The sequence below is a fragment of the Chamaea fasciata genome, unplaced genomic scaffold (genome assembly GCF_029207755.1).
Source record: "Chamaea fasciata isolate MVZ Bird 193981 ecotype frontalis unplaced genomic scaffold, bChaFas1.0.hap1 SCAF_2, whole genome shotgun sequence".
Classification (NCBI taxonomy): domain Eukaryota; kingdom Metazoa; phylum Chordata; class Aves; order Passeriformes; family Sylviidae; genus Chamaea; species Chamaea fasciata.
Window position 1 is genome coordinate 15,887,117 of NW_027094087.1, and position 12,858 is coordinate 15,899,974.

Below are 12,858 nucleotides of genomic sequence, written 5' to 3' on the forward strand. Positions count from 1 at the left end.
CACAGGCTACTTTTCCACTAGGAAGTTTAGTGCACTAGAATGGTGAAATATGGGCAACACAGAAGCACAGGTAATTATGCTCAAATATGTACCACCAGCTCCCTGACAGGTAGAAGTGATGGCAGCAGGTTTGAAGAGCTGAGTTAACTCATGGTCTTCTTTTTCTCATAGAAAATTGTAACCCCAGAATGATGTCACAGGTGAAAAAGATGAGATATCTCTCATCAAATGAAGACATGTACAAGGTTAGTATCTATCAAAGGACACTGATTCTGATAACCTCCACAGCTTATGGAGGGAAATAGGTCTTCTTGTTTGTGATTCATCTCATTCTCCAGCAGATGAGTCACCCAGGAGAAGCTCCAAATTCCTCCTGTGAACAAGGGAGCGGTGAATGAGTAACACAGACATAGATTCAATATTAAGGGAAATTAGTTCCTCTTGTAGTCAGGAAACAGAGAATTTGTTATAAATGATCAAGAGCCAATCCAAAATCCAAAGATTTATTTAGCAATTCCAGAAATCAATTTCGAAATGCCACGATAAATTAGGACAACATCGATCGAATGCTGGGTGGGCAGTGGGATGGCTGCAAGGGTGCCTTCCAATCTTGCCCACAAATTCTGCGTCTCAGTGCAGGGTTCTTACACAGTTTTTCTGCCCGGAGGCAATGTCCATTGAAAAGTCTGAATATTCATGTATTCTTTTCTCTCTGAGTGAGGTTTTGAAAGGATTTCCTGGTAAATTGAAAAGACGTCCCAAAAGATCTCCCACATCTTCTTTTGGGGCACTTGATGAACTCACCTCCTAGATCTTCCACCAAGATCGGTATCAGATTCTTGAGTAGCTGTGAAAGTGCGGTCCACCCTTGATTAATGGGCCATCTCCAGGTTGGCTTCACTGTTTCTGTTGCAAATTTTGTGGTTTCACAGCTGGACAATGGACTTTGGAATTTTGGAGATGCCCTCGGATTGCTTCTGAGAATCCAGGTTTTAGTTACAATGTATAATTTTTCCACGTACAATTTTGATATGCTAATTTATACACTGCATCTATTACAGAATTCGGGGCGGGGGGGGGGGGGGGAGGTTGGGGGTTTACTGGTTGCGGGTGCACCTCTTGCTGGTCTAAATCCCAGCTTTTCAGCCCAGGTTGGATATATCAATTCCTTAAGATAATTTCCAGGTTGAGAGAAGCCATTTGGGGATGGTATCTCTGGACGTGTTACCAAAGTTATAAGTGATTCTGCCATTCTGTTGTTGCTTTGAGGGTCTGACATCCGTCATCTCACTGAGCAAAGCCCTGAACAGGATGCATCCATGAAGAGCCTCAGTATCCCTATAAAGCATGTCCTCATAAAAATGTAAAGATCTTTGTTAAGAAATTGGGATGCAACTTCTGGGATTAGACTGTACATCCCTTTTCCACCTCAGGTCAAAGACACTGTGTTTTAGACAGTGATCCTTACAGATCTCATGGCCCATCTAGATGGTCTATCTATGCCATATTATAAGCATCTCTGGGATGGAGGGGCGTGCTTCTTTGGATTCACTCTCTGACATGAAGATTACTGTGTTTTTATCTTCTCCATATCATGAGTGAAAAGAAGAGAAGTTCTTCTTTGCTCATTGGACATTTTTGAAAGGTACCTCTTGCTGATAGCTCACTTCACGACTTAATGGATGAAATCAGCTGTTCCCAGGACTCAGAACTGTGAGAATGGACAAGCCTATATATGCTAGGTTTAGATCTGTCGTTTCAGCTCTCAGGTAAGAGATTCTTGATAAGGGACCAGTCCTTTTACCATACATAAGTGAATACCCACTCATGCCCAATAAAAAGTGGGTAGACATACAGTTCCTACAGACCTCTCCCTTTCTCCAGACACACACATACCAACACCTATGTCATCCATGAAAGAGGTTTTAGCCACAGCACTGAGGAAGTTTCTCACCTTTCACTTGTGACATTTCTTGCAGTTAACCCATGATGAACCACTCTTAGCTCAGACCATTTCATCCTTGAAAAATGCAGAGAAATTCTAAACAAATAAACAAAACAAAAAATAGCCATCAAAATGTACCCTATGAGGTTGTTGTAAGGGTTGAGATTCAGGATAAAAACTTCTTAAAAGGGCCTGTTGCACTAGAAGAAGGGGTAATGGTTTTGAGTTAAAAGATGGATGATTTAGTCTAGATAATAAGAAAATGTTTTTTATGATTGTGGTGAGACACTGGCACAAGTTGCCCAGAGAAGCTGTGATTGTCACATCCCTGGAAGTGTTCACGGCCAGGCTGGACAGGGCTCTGAGCAATCTGGTCTAGTTGAAGATGTCCCTGCCCATTTCAGGGGGAGTAAACCAGATGACTTTGATGCTTTTTAAACCAAACTGTTCTATGATTCTATAAGAAAGTCATAGGAGATGATTAAAGAAAACAGCGGCGATATTTTCTGACCACTGAATGATTTCCTCATTGGCATGTGCAGGGAACACACAGGACAACTGATATTCATATTCTTTGCCTGCCCTCTCGTGGTGAATGGGTGCTGATTAAGTGCATGCATGCACATCAATTTCTATATACACATATGAATGTACATGAACGTATTTAGGTATGCAGTGACATATGCAGCAGAAAATACTTTCCCCAGATTTGTACCTTGTGTTGGATGTTTCAACAGTGAGCAGTAGTTAATTGTTCCATTGGCTGTAGGTGGTGTTTTTAATGCTGAAGATTTTCCTGTGACTGGTTAAAATATTTCAGCATGAAAGTAATAGGACTATAGTGAAATTTTTTTTCCAGGCTGGAGAGACCTGGGAGGCCTCCATGTGCCCCTTTCCTCCCTATAAACTCTGCTGAAACTGGGTAAGCTGTACAGAATCAAGAGCAAAATGTTTCTCTAGGACCAGTTCTTATGGCAAATACAGGGCAGCATAAAAACAACTGCCGCAGCATGGATGTGCTTTTTCCTACACAATGCCAGTATGGGACAGCAGAGGGGCACAGAAGGTGAAAGTTTGGAAAAGATACATTCATTCACCTTTGGTGGGGTTTATTTTCAAGTAATTTTAAAATCATTTCCCCTTGTAGCTGCAAAGAGGGATTTGTCATGTAGCCTGTCACACCTCCTAGAAATTTGTCCAGCACTTGGGTGTGAGGTACTGAGTGTAAATGTGTTCAACACTGCATCTCCTATGACTTACATAAATATCAGAGGTATTGCCTAAAAATGGTGTTCCAGCCTTTTCCCTTCGGATGACCTATTACAGTGAGAAGGACAGAAAAGGTGATATTCTTATTGATGGGCCTTGTCTATGTCCAGAGGAAAGTGAACAAGAGTAATTTCTCAACAACACCTTAATTCACCACTCAGTGAATTTATTATCATCCTGATTACTTGGATTTTCACTTGGGATTTTGTTTTGAAGCCGTGTACACCGTGTCTTTGGATTTGCACAGCCTCAGGCAACATGAAGATTATGTCCAAAGTCCCAAGCTCCCCAGGGACACAGTCATAACACAAAGCCTGCCTGAGTTGGAGAAATGTTGGGACAACACTCTCAGGCACATGGTGGAGTGCTTCGGATGGTCCTGTGCAGGGCTAGGAGATGGAATTGATGATACATGTGGGTCCTTTCCAACTCAGGATATGCTGTGATTCTAATCTATGATTCTATATTGTCCAAACCCATCATTTATTGCACATTGTCCAGTGTCTGGGGCAGTACTTTTTTGCCTTTCTGGGGCAGTACTTTTTTGCCTTTCTGTGGTGATCTGTTCAGATGGAATCACCATGTGATTCCATCTGAACAGATCACCAGTTCCTGAGTGCTGGATTCACCTGTTAAATTGCTACCACCAGTAGCCCCCTAGCCCAACAAGCTCCACCCTAAACAACCTTGGGGCACGTCTGGGGCCACGGATATTCTGAAGATGTAATTTGGGTGTTTGGAAGGGGAGGGCAGTTTATTAGCTGGCTCCAGTGCCAGGGAAAGGTATCAAGCAGATTCCATTTAACCACAAAGGCATCTCCAATGCTTTCTGAGGAGCATCCATTTGTGCTTTTCCTCTTCTGAGTCCATAGAAACAACATGCAAGGCTTGTTCCTTTCATTGCTTAGGGCCTCCTATTGTTCCAGATAAGGGGAATGATCTGCTAGAGACCTCTCAGGATATGAAACCTACTGTCACATTACAGCTGGAGGACTTCCTGTCTGGAGGGATTTTTCACTCATTTTCTTTCCTGCCCATTGTCTGCTGGCTGGGCACATGTGGACAACAGTGCCTGGGTGGGCAACCAAGGCAGGTTCATCCTAACCAAATGAAGACCTTTTTGTCTTCTAACCTCACCTGGTCAGGGCATTATTCTCATGTTTCCTGTTCCTCTCCACACACACAGATGCCAGAGTGCACAGTCTTCAGTCTTCATCAGCAGGAGTAAAGAGGAGATTTTCAGGCTGATGTCTCTCCCCCATTGTGTGAGAAATGGAGTTCCTTGGGTGTAATACAATGGGTCATGAGTAGGGAGACAGAAATCATGACTCTTGTCCTCTTGATCATGAGACAAACAGCCTAATTTTATTGTCCAGAACTCCCTTATATAGGAAGTTCAAAACTCCCAGTTCCAGACACTGTTTGGTCTGAGTTTTACCTCTGGCCAGCTCCTTGACCAGTGATGTGCCTGCTCTCTGGACTCATTGGTTGGCTGAGGTCTCTGCACAAGCTCTCCCATTCACCTAGGAACTTCTAGAACAAGCCAGGTAAGCTGAATGGGACTTGCCATGACCAGATTTATTTTGTCTTAACTAAAGACTAGCTGTGACACTGGGGGTCAGCCTACAAACAAGACCTGAGGTTTGAACCCACCATAAGTAGGGGGTCATATTTCCCTCTTGTCCTGGCTGTGTTGCAGTCAATCGGAGCAACTTCAATGTCATCTGTCCATGAATAAACTGCAGCACATTATTTGGATAACAACCCACAGTTATTCCCCCCCAGTACTTTCTGAGTGATGATGGTGTTCAGGCAGCCAGAGTAATGGATTTGGCCAGGCAGACAATCACCTCCATGGGGAGTCCACATAAGTAGGTCAAACAAAAGTTTTATTTCCATATAGCGTTCTCAGGACATGATGCCAAGATTTCACAGACAGCTCAAAACAAGGATTGTCAAGCAGTGCTGTGCTCTTGTGATGTTTCTCTTTTTGCAAACAGCCACAAGTCACAAAACGCATGTTCAGAGCCAAGTCTGAACTTCCTTTAAAATCAGAACTGTTTAGGTTAACAGTTTTCAGGTTTGCTCTTTAAAACAATAACGTACCAAAGCAGAGTTCACGTGCAAGGGAGCATTGCTTTGTGGAGAAGGACCTTGAGGTTCTCGTGGACAACATGGTGTCCTTGAGCCAGCAGAGCCCTGGGGGCCAAGGAGGCCAGTGGGTGTATTAGGGTGTACTGGCCAATGGGCCGATGGGGCAATCCTAGTGGGCATTAGGAAGAGAAAGCATTGACAGCAGGGCAAGGGAGGTGATTCTGTCCCTCTGCTCAGCCCTGGTGAGGCATATCTGGAGTGGTGTGTCCAGTTTTGGGCACCTCTGGACGAGACAGATATGGAGCTCCTGGAGCTGATTCCAGCAGAGGCTGCAGAGATGATGAAGGGACTAGAGCATCTCTCTTAGGAGCAAAGGCTGAGGGAGCTGGGGCTGTTCAGCCTCAAGAGCAGATGACTGAGAGGGGACCTCATCAATGTCTGTCAGTGTCTGCAGGGAGGGATCAGAGCATGGACCAGGCTCTGCTCAGTGGTGCCCAGCAATGGGGCAAGGGAGGAGGCCACAGGCAGAAACTGATGCCCAGGAAGTTCCACCTGAACATGAAGAACTTCTTTCCTGTGCAGTGACCAAGCAGATCACAGAGACAGTGTGGAAAACAGACCATCCAGAGAGGGTGTGGAGTCTTCCTTACTTGAGATATTCCAGAATTGTCTGGACACAACCCTGTGCCATGTGCTCTGGGATGATCCTGCTTGAGGAGAAAGGTTGGAATAGATGACCCACTGTGGTGCCTTCCAACCTGGCCCATTCTGTGATTCTGTGTGTATGTGAATTCTGCAGCTGGGACAGGGCTGTATTTACAGACTGGGGAACAAGAGGCTTGAGATCAGCTGTAGAAAGAGACCTGGTGTTCCTGGTCCATGGCCAGTAGAACATGAGTCAGCAGTGCCCTGACAGCCAGGAGGACCAATGGTGTCCTGGGGGGGCATCAGGCACAGCATTGCCAGCTGGGTGAGCAAGGGGATTGTCCTGCTCTTCTCTGCATTGAGGCAGCCTCACCTCAGTTGCAGGGGCAATTTTGGGCATCATGAAATAAAAAAGACATTGTCATTAGACAGCATCTGAAGGGAGGGCAACAAGGATGGTGAAGGGCCTTAAGGCTCCACATGAGGAGCAGCTGAGGTCTTGGTCTTGTTATAAACGACTCAAAACCCGGGCAGGAATGAATAAATAAAATTTAATTAGAACCCATTAAAATTTCAAAGCAAAGGGAGGGAACAGCTCTAGGAACCCAATGGAACTCCTGCCCACCAGAGACTCAGCTCACAAAATGGTGTCTCTGCCTTTTATACTCTCATATTGTATCAGGCTCATTAATATTCATGAGCAGTCTGTACGTGTCCTTCCAGCACCTTCACAGTCTGCAGTTTTGCCCATATATGTACACTTGGCTCCTCCCAAGGCCTGTCAATCAGTCCTTTCATGCCTTTCATTGGTGGAGCCCTTCTTGTATCCTGATTGGTGGTGCCATGTTACCCTGCCAGGCCTCCCAGCAACAAGTGTCCCCCACTCCCTGCTGCCTCTTACAAGGGGCAAGTATACTCCCTCCCTGACATGTTTTTACATCCCTGTCAGCCAGAGCTGCCAGGCAGTGACCGCAAATGGGGAGGGGAGTATTGAACGGAGAACAGAAAAGGGTTCAAAACTATACTGGAACAGCAAAAGTACATGTCAAAAGAACTGCAAACTCCAACAAAACTTCCTCTCACCATATTCAACAATTCTTCCTCATTTGCATGAGCCAATCACCACACCTCATTCACAACGGTCTGTTCAGCCTGGAGGAGACTGAGGAGGGACCTCATTACAATCTTCAATATCATCATGAAGGGCAGTGGAGGGACAGGTGCCAATCTCCTCCCTCTTGTGACCAGGGACAGGACTCAAGGGAATGGCATGAAGCTGAGTCACAGGAGGTTTAGTTTGGATATCAAGAAAAAGTTTTTCACTCAGGGTGGTCAGGCAGTGAACAGGCTCCCCAGGAAATGGTCATGGTCCCATGGCTGCCAGAGCTCAAAGACTGTTTAGACAACACTCTCAGGCACATGGTGGGATTTTTGCAGTGTTCTACACAGGGCTGGGAGTTGGACTTGAGTAGGTCCCTTCCAACAGAGGATATTCTGTGATTCTATGATGTAAAGCACTAAACTCATAGTCCATGGTTTAAGTCATCTGGTACTACAGCAAAAGAAATATTCAATAAACCGTGGTTATTAAAGATGTTAATTTCAGTAATATCTGCAATCAGATATTATTCTGAAATGCTCAGACATTGCTCTGAGTGAGTGAAGGCCTCAAGGCTGGAGCTTCAGCCACACAGAGTCAGCTTGATGCCTTCTCTTCCTGCCCATAGTTTTCTGACTAGAGTGGAGAAAGTTTAGTTTCTTGAAACATTTCAAGAGTTTGAAATGTTATTTCATTCAAGCTTTTGAACAAAAAAGTAAATAAAGGTGGAAATCAAATGTGGAAGTTGGATCTAAGCAAACTGTCTCCAGGGTTGCTTTGGAATCAGTGACTGTGATGGCCCAGAAGACAGGCAGCTGAGGTGTCAGGCAAACAAACTTTGAAAACCAGACCATTTTCCACTTGAAAACTGCAGAACATCTGCAGTTTGGCAAATTTGAACAACAGCAAAAAAAAAATTTTAAAGCTTAGTAAATTCTGAAGACCAACTGGAATTTCAAGCATTGTTTTGTGGCCTTCATTTGGGCATCAGGCCTATGTGGATATAATATGTCAGAACTGGTCCTTGGTGCTATATCTCCTTTGAATGAACTCATGGAAGCTCCTGCTTATCCCCATGGACCATTCAAAGTACCTGCCATGACCAACTCACACATCCAATCTGGTCACCTTGAGCACTCTTGCCAGGCTCTGAAGGCCCTCATTTTCATGTGACCTGCCTAATCACTGGACTGAGCCCAGTCTCCCAGCTTCTCTCTGGGACTGATTGGAAACAAGAGGTCTAAAAGATGAGGAGAAGAAGTCTGCCTGGCTGATGCTGTGGGCTGCAGTGGGGAAGGATACCCTATTTTGGCTCTGCTAAGGGAGCAACAGTAGATTTTCATTCTGCAGTTGCACTTGCCTTGAAAAATGACCTCTTTCATGAAGCCATCTGAAGTCTTGTGTGCATGGAGCTGCCTCCTGAAGTAACTGTCCACACAGTTTCAGCACTGTGATTTAACCCAGCCCCTGTTTTGGAGCAGCCCTCAGCAAGCTCCTGCAAGATGCCCAACACTTGGCCTGCCTCCAGCTTATCATCCTCTTCAGGAGCTGATGGAGACTTGGTCCTTTGTGAGAGTGTTGAGGCCCTGGGCACAAACCCATGTAGCCGGAGTTCATACACCAATCATAGCAATGCAGTGATTGCTGTCCACATACACCTCTAGGATCTCTTTCCTGTCTGTAAACAGAAAGATCTGATAGTTAGCAATAGTTCTGTTGGGGCTCTGGATTTTCATCTGACAGGGACACCCAGACATGCCATAAGCCAAAAACCACCTGAATTCATCTTCTGAGGCACAAATGGTCTCAAACACAGGAGCATCCAGTGAACAGTTATTCACTATCACCCTGAAGATGGGTTGATAAACTCTTTTGTATGACTGGGCTTGTTCTTTTTCCTGTTCTGTCCAGCATATTCACTATCTCTCCCAGACATCCCACATGAACACACAGTATACTTCCACATTCCCCTTTATCCTACCTCTCCTGTTGTGGCCTGTTTTATCACCACCCCTTTCATTATCTATCTGGTCATGTCTGCATTTTTTTAAATGAAGATTAAAGCTTAAAAAAGAAATTACCAAACTCCTCTGCATTCTCTGCGTCCTCCTGTCTGCTCTCTTTTCCTGCTGAGCAGTGAATGAAGGTCTTCTTCATCTACCTCCCTTCATTCTGCCTGTGGTTCCCCTGCACACAGCAGCCTTGGCTTTTCCATCATCATCCTGCTCCCTTGTGTTATCCCTCCCAGTTCAACCTCCTTATATTCTCTTCTCTCTAATGCTCTGGTGGTCAAGGATTTTTGCAGCCCCTTTACCCATCTCCTGGCAGGCCCCATGTTTCTCTGCTGCCAGCATTTCCCATTGTCCTGGTTTCAGACGGGATAGAGTTCATTTACTTCCCAGTACCTGGCAACACGCTGGGGCTTGGATTTAGTATGAGAATAAGGTTGATAACACACTGATATTTTTGCTCAGTAGTGCTTACTCTAAATCAAGAACTTTTCCTTGTCCCATGCTGTGCCAGTGAGGAGCTGCAAAAGAAGCTGGGATAGAGCATGGCTTGGACAGCTGACCCAAACTGGCCAGAGTGATATTCCACATGTCATGGGTTGACACTGACCAGATGCCAGGAACTCAAAAAAGCAACTCACTCACTCCCCTGCTGCAGCTGAACAGAGGAGAGAAAATTTAGTGAAGGGTCCATGAGCTGAGATGAGGACTAGGAGAGATTGCTTGCCAAATACCATCAAGGGCAAAACAGGCTCAGCTTTGACATATAATGTGAATTTATTGCTAACAAAATCAGAGCAGGATAATGCGAAGTAAAACAAGCCCTTAAAAGCATCTTCCCCACAAACTTCCCTCCTTTCCAGCTCTGCCACCTACCCCAGCAGCACAAGGGGACAGGGAATGAAGGTTATGGTCAATTCACCACCTATGGCTTCTCCCACTGCTCAGGGAGAGGAGTCATTGCCCCGCTGCACTGTGGACAGTTCTCCATGAACTTCTCTGACATGGCTCCATCTCACAAGCAACAGCTCTCTGCGAAATGCTGCAACCAGAGTCCACCCCACAGGCAACAGTCCTCCCCAGACTGCTGCTGCATGGGTCATTCTTCCATGTCCTTCAAGGACAGGCTGCTCCAGCATGGGAGCAAGGGCCCTCTCTCCACGGGTCTCCCACAGGGTCACAGCCTCCTCTCAGGCATCCACCCACTCTGGGTCTTCTCCACAGTCTGCAGGTGGATTTCTGTATCCCTGTGGATCCCCATGGGCTGCAACGGGATACCTGCTTCAGTGTAGGCTGCACCATGGACTGCAGAGGAATCTCAGCTTCAGTTCCTGGAGCACTCCCTTCCCCTCCCTTTCATCACCAACACTGACCTTGGTGTCTGCACAGTTGTTTGTCTCACATATTCTCACTCTGCTCTTCTCTCACTGGAATTAAAACTGCACTCCCAACCTTTGTTTTGATTTCTTCTTAAACACCTTATCACAGAGGCATTACCATGATTTCTAATTGACCCAGTCTTGGCCAGCAGCACGTCCATCTTTGGTGCCATCAGAGATTTGCTCTACCAGACATTGTGGAAGCTTCTAACAACTTCTCACAGAAGCCACCTCTGTGGCTCCCCCACTATCAAAAACCAGGCTGTGCAAATCCAATACATCACAGAACATCACATCCAATATATAAACTGGCAGCAGTCAGCCAGGAGGAGACGGTCACTGCTCAGGGACAAGCTGGGTCAGCAGGTGGTGAGTAATTGTCTGTCTGTCTGGGGCTCTCATTATTATTGTTGTTGTTATCACTATCATCATTATTATTAGAATTATATTTTACTTTGTTGCAATCATTAAACTCTTCTTATGTCAACACACAAAATGTTTCCTTTTCCTGATTCAATACCCAATCCAACCTGGGAAGGAGAGGGAGAGAGTGTCTTTTGAATCCTCATGCTCCAGCTTTATTCCCACTGAAATTGGCATTTGTACCTTTTTTGCTAGCAAACCCTTGCTTGAAGCTGAAAATGAGAGCTGTTTTCAGCATGGCATCTCTGTTTTCCATGAAAATAAGCCTCATCCACACACTCTTTCTCCCAGCAAGATGCAGAGAACCTAGAAAGCCACATGCTTTCAGCTCCTCACCACACATCCAGAACAATTAGGTGGTGATGCTATCCCCAGGCTCTGGGAAAAAAAGCAGAGGGTTTGAACAGCAAGATGGGCAGCTGGGGCACACACCCAGGCTGGGGAGTGTTGTGGTGTGCTCCTGATTCCCCTTTATTTCCCTCACAGTTGGTTTAGCTCTCAATGTTCCTGCCATCCCTCCTGTCCATCAAGTTAGCCTAACCCTTTATTCCAGACCCTTCCTTGTCAATCCCTAGATTTGCCAATCCCTCGCCTATCAGTCAAAGTTTGCCTATACCCTTTCATCCAGAATGTTCCCTGTTCCTCAGTGTCTGATTGGCACTTCAGTGCTGTATCCTCCCCTTTGTGTACCCCATTGGTTATGATTTTCTATACCTCCCCTTGTATTCCCCACCGGCGAGGATCCCATTGGCTGCTGTTGTGTTCCACCCATTGTACCACTCCTTGTTTAAAAGCTGCTGCACAGCAGCACCTGTTGCTCTTCTCTCCCTGACTTCCCTTCAACAATAAGCCTGTTGGAACCTCGCAGAGAGAGCTTCCCTCGTACTCCTTTGCTCGGGTCCTTGTCTGTGTCTCTTTGTCAGGCTTGGGGTTTAATGCCCCAAAGGTTCAGCATCAGCACCACTAGTGCCCGCTGTTCCCCAGACTTACTGGTTTGCTCCCAGAGCTAACCAGAGCCTTGGAAGACCTAAAGGAGCAAACTGAGAGTTGGCGCCCAAGGGCTAAAACTGGGTTCGATGTTTCCTTGAGCCAATTGCTCCTCCACAAGCTCATTGAGCGCCTTCAATTTGGTTTTGCTCAGCGGCCACTGCTCTACCCAGATCGGCAATGGGGAGCACCTGAGGAGAAGGAACCAGCATGAGCTTTCATTGCTGTCATCTCTTTTGCACAGTCACAGAATCACAGAATGAACTAGGTTGGAAAAGACCTTTGAGATCAAGTCCAACCTATGACCTAACACCTCCTCATCAACTAAACCATAGCACTGAGTGCCACATCCAGTCTTTTTATAATTATGTTCAGGATTGGTGATTCCACCACCTCCCTGGGCAGATGACTCCAGTGCCCAGTCACTTGTTCAGTGAAGAATTTTTTCCTCATGTCTAACTTAAACTTCCCCTGGCACAGCTTAAGACTGTCCTCTCTTCTGTCACTCTGTCAGTGGTTGCCTGGGAGAAGAGACCGACCCCCACCTGACTACAACCACCTTCCAGGTAGCTGTAGAGAGTGATAAGGTCACCCATGAGTCTCCTCCAGACTAAACACCCCCAGCTCCCTCAGTCGTTCCTCATAGGGCTTGTGTTCCAATCCCATCACCAGCCTCGTTGTCCCCTCTGGACTGGCTCAAGCGTCTCAACATCCTTCCTAAACTGAGGGGTCCAGAACTGGACACAGCACTCAAGGTGTGGCCTCACCAGTGCCAAGTACAGGGGAAGAATGACCTCCCTGGTCCTGCTGGCCACACTGTTCCTGATACAGGCCAGGATGCCTTGGCCTTTTTGGCCACCTGGGCACACTGCTGGCATCAAGCCCATCTTGATCCTTGGTCCACTGCCCTTGCCCTCCTTGATCCCCAGGCCTCCCACAGTTTTCCACTACCCATCCCCCCCCAACCCCTGGGTCCCCAGCAGATCTATGCCACCTTCAAACCCTTTG